The following is a 4,155-nucleotide window of genomic DNA, read 5'->3' on the forward strand; positions in this document are numbered from 1 at the left end:
TTCAGATCTGAGATTAAAAGAAGAACAAAAATATCAAAGGACTGGACATAGGCATGAGACACTTCAGAAAGACTAGAAAACTACCAGTTTGACTGGCTGGCACTTAGAAGTATTAATCTGCTATTCTACTCTGCCAGTGCAGTCAGTCAGGGGCAGATGTGAATGACCAAAACGTCATTGTAGATGAATGTGAGGCTCACGAGGCCTCCATATCCAGAGAGCAGTAAAATGAAAGGTTTAGAGTATGCGCTGTGGGGTTGGGTACGGTGGCTCACACCTGTAATCCCAGTAGTTTGGGAGGCGGAGGCGGGTGGATCATTTGCGGTCAGGAGTTTGAGACCAACCTGGCCAACATGGTGAAACCCCATCTCTACTAAAAATACAAGAATTAGGTGGGTGTGGTGGCGTGTGCCTCTAATCACAGCTACTCAGGAGGCTGAGGCAGGAGAATCACTTGAACCCGAGAGGCAGAGGTTGCAGTGAGTGGAGATCATGCCATTGCACTCCAGCCTGGGCAACAAGAGTGAAACTCCATCTCAAAATAAAAAAAGAGTATGTGCTGTGGGTTCAAATCCTGCCTCCACCTCTTACTCATCCATGTGACTTGTGCACATTACTTAACCTTTCTGAGCATCAGTGCTTTTGCTTGGACAATGAATACAATGATCATAATAAGATAGCATGAGCAGAGTTTGGAAGTGTGCCTGGTATACAGTAACCACTCAATAACGATTGCTGTTGGAAGAAAACATTTTAAATCTGTTTTTATTGTGCCCATCAACCATGCATCCACACATTTTTTTCATTTATTGAGAACTCATTGTGTGGCAGGTGCTGAGATTACAAATTATACTTAAGATTACAAATATGGCAACTCAAATTTGGCAGCGGCCCTATCTCAAATTCACTAGAATCTAGTGGCAGCAGCAGAAGGTAAATAAATGCTTTTAAAATGGAGCTATGGAGTGTAAGCATCCCAACAGAGTTTACATAGAATACCATGGGGTGTGACCATTTCTTCATCTGAGAGAAGTAAGGGGGAGACAGGGCAGGGGACACTGTCAGATAAAACCAAGGAATGTGGAAGGACTTCAGAATGCAGGACCGCAATCTTCTCTCTTAGGTGGGGAGGGAGACACCCGCTGAGGGAGGAGCACAGGCAAAGCTGGGACTCCAGAGTGAAGCAAGGCTCACAGATGCCACCGTGGGAAAGGGGTAGGCACAGGGCAGGAGTCAAGTGGAAATGAAGGCATTCAGTGAGCAGTATTCATCCGTCTCCTCAGCAAGTCATTCCCTAAGGTCAGTGTCATGCACGGTGTTAAGTTTGGGGAGTCAGCTGGATACTGGAAACTGAGGTCCAGGCTGCAGCGAGAGAATGAAGTGGGAAGGAGGAATCAATAAAAAGGTGAAGAGAAGGTTCCACTGGAAAGAGGGGCCCTAAAGAGGAAAAGCAAAGCAATCTGTGGCCCATAAGAAGTCTGAGACTTGGAAGTAAAGCAGAAACACTGAGTATCAGAGTTGGGAATCACCTCAGGTATCCCAGCCTGTACCCAGTGCGAAATGCCTTCTGAACTAGTTCAGCTGCTGAGACTGCCCCCATTTGCCTTTAGGCCACTCACTGTAAAATAATCACAGAGTTCTCTTTGGTTTGCTAGTGAAAACAATGAGGAACAGACACATTAAGAAATGTAATGAGAGCCAAAGACAAAATGAGAATGTTCTCTCTTTGCCAGACCACCTTCACCTGCACAACTGCACATAGCCCTGTTCCTACGAGAAGGCATGGGAACCACGTACGTGCCCCATGTCTTTTTCAATCTTTAAGAACTTGAGAAGCGGGACACGTGCTGGAATGAACACGGGAGGCTCAATTTCTAGTTGTAGCTTTACCACCGTTTTACTGGGTGCTCTTGGACAAATCACTTCTCTTCCTTGTGCCTCAATTTTTCTTCTGTAAAAGGATAAACTTTCATGAATAATTTGAAATCTGTTTTAGCAGCAAATCTCTTAAAGCAAAGAATCGCAAAGAGTACTGAGCTCTAATATATAAAACGTATCTAAGCCTAATGTGCTCTGATGGAAAAAGTGGAGCTGACAAAGAGGCAGGATGTTACCCACCTTAGGACTCCATGGAAAACAGTCAAATATTTTGAGGCCTTTTGACACTGGCTTCTCACAATTCTGAGACTAGAGACAAGGAAAAGGCAGTGAAGGCTGTCACCATATTTCTGGGCTGGTGACAGAGCAGCTGAATTCAGGAGCAAGCCAGGTTCCTGAGTGAGTCATGGTGCTCACGTGCGGAGCTAACAGGCTAACAGCCACTTCTTGCCAATCCGTGCAGCAGGCTGTCAGGTCTAGAGGGCAGGAATCAGCCGGGATTTGCTACTGGTTGCAAAAGGCTGAACTGCGGGCACTGAGGAGCATAGCTGGTAGCTTGAAGGACAGAAAGACAATCTTTCACAGGGCTCTTAAGCAGAACTCCCAGGTGGCAACAGAGCCTATCCCAGGGGCCAGCCGGTGCAGGTGGGATAAGAGGTTCCTGTCCAGGTTGGCGGGACACGTGAAGCTCACTCTTCCTATTTAAATCCCAGAGAGTATCTGGAGAGTTTTAAAGAGCCCTGAGGCAGGCAAAAGAGACCACGTGGATTTTGTATACCAAACTAGCTGAGTGTCAAAGTTTGCCTTTTTCAGTAGTACATTAACTTGGGTTCCAACTCAGAAGACAAGTCAGAACACTGAATATTTCTCCAGATACTCAATGCGAAAAGAATCCAAATAGAAGCAGTTTCAATTTCAAAATATTTTTTGATACATACACATTCCTGAGGATGAATGAGCCTGTGTGTGTGTGTGTGTGTGTGTGTGTGTGTGTGTTTGGGGAGAGGGTATAGGTAGGAGGGGATGAGAGACCATAAACATTAACATGCACATACTAGAAATCTATAAACCACAGAAAGTATCAGAGACAAAAAGTGGCTTTCTCCCTGCAGCATACCAGTTCATGAAAAAACAGCCTTCACAGCTGTCTGCTAAACTTTCTAGATCAACCTAATAATTTTTTGGTGGGTTGGTATTTCTTCAAAAAACAAAAATAAAACAAATGAAAAACCAAACCGGACCTCCCTGCAGAGGCAAATGAGGATTAGCCATTCAGTATCTCCTTATCATCTGCATCCTGGTGTTTGTTCTCAGAGACAAGGTGTCCTCTACCCCTCATTCCAGTCCACTTTAGGGCCCTATAGTTACTTAGAACAAACGCATACTTGCTGTGACAGCCAAAAGAGCCTGGAGAAATATGTAAACATCATCATCTCACTTTAGAAGGAAAACAAGCTGTATAAATAAGAAAAAACTGTTACAAGAGTTTGAAAAAAAACAATCTCAACAGTCTTACTTTTAGTTAGATCTTCAGTCAACACATATCACAGTCCTGGAGACAGACACAGGAACTGCAACAACTCTCTCCAGCTAAAAATTTCCTCCCGCGGTTGGTTATCCTCCGTTTATTTCTGAAGCATTCAAAGACCACTCTAAGAGAACAGACTCGGTTTTCCTGATGATCCACAGCGGCTGGGAAGTCCTGCGGTGAATACGGAGCAAGTTTGCGGAGACTTGCTCCCTGCGCTGCGGCTCCCTCGTTGCTCCGAGCTTGTAAATACAAGCTCCGTGGACAAAGTCCCAAATGACATCACTGGCAGCTGCTTATTGTTGAGTCTTTATTAACTGACTGTCAAAAAGAAAGGAGGGGGTGGGGAGCAAGAGTATCTCTTCTGCAGCGAAATTGGCATCTTGGAGTGGATTCCAGTTATACATGCGTAAATAATCCCATTGATTCACATTTTTGAGAGTTTGGCTTCTTTCAGGTCCGAAAAAGACAGAGAATCGCCTCCAACTGGATATTTCCACTGGAATAGCTGGAGACCTGGAGGAAAAGTTTGAAGTGCCAGCACAGTCCTACCAAATTGCTTACCCACCTGTTTCGAGTCAGCTTCAGAGCTAGATGATTCACGAATATATGAATACTGGTTGTGTCTTACATTGCTTAATTACTTTTACTGTGATATATACACCTGGCTGACATTTTTCCTAGATAGATTGTCTTGGGTGCAACTCCTTTTAGATATATACTAGCTTCTCAGCTTGGAGTAGGAGGAA

At 44.5% G+C, this 4,155-nt stretch overlaps 1 protein-coding gene across 1 annotated transcript in view; it reads right to left on the reverse strand.

Annotated features, from left to right (window-relative positions):
- NCKAP5 (NCK associated protein 5) overlaps positions 1 to 3,634 on the reverse strand; it is an 830,344-nt gene extending 826,710 nt beyond the window's left edge. Inside the window, exon 1 of the mRNA XM_017854739.1 lies at positions 3,395 to 3,634. The gene's annotated coding sequence lies outside the window, so the exon portion shown is untranslated. The remainder of the gene's footprint in view (positions 1 to 3,394) is intronic.
- Positions 3,635 to 4,155: the final 521 nt, after the last annotated feature.

This window comes from Rhinopithecus bieti, unplaced genomic scaffold (genome assembly GCF_001698545.2).
Source record: "Rhinopithecus bieti isolate Rb0 unplaced genomic scaffold, ASM169854v2 scaffold_37914, whole genome shotgun sequence".
Classification (NCBI taxonomy): domain Eukaryota; kingdom Metazoa; phylum Chordata; class Mammalia; order Primates; family Cercopithecidae; genus Rhinopithecus; species Rhinopithecus bieti.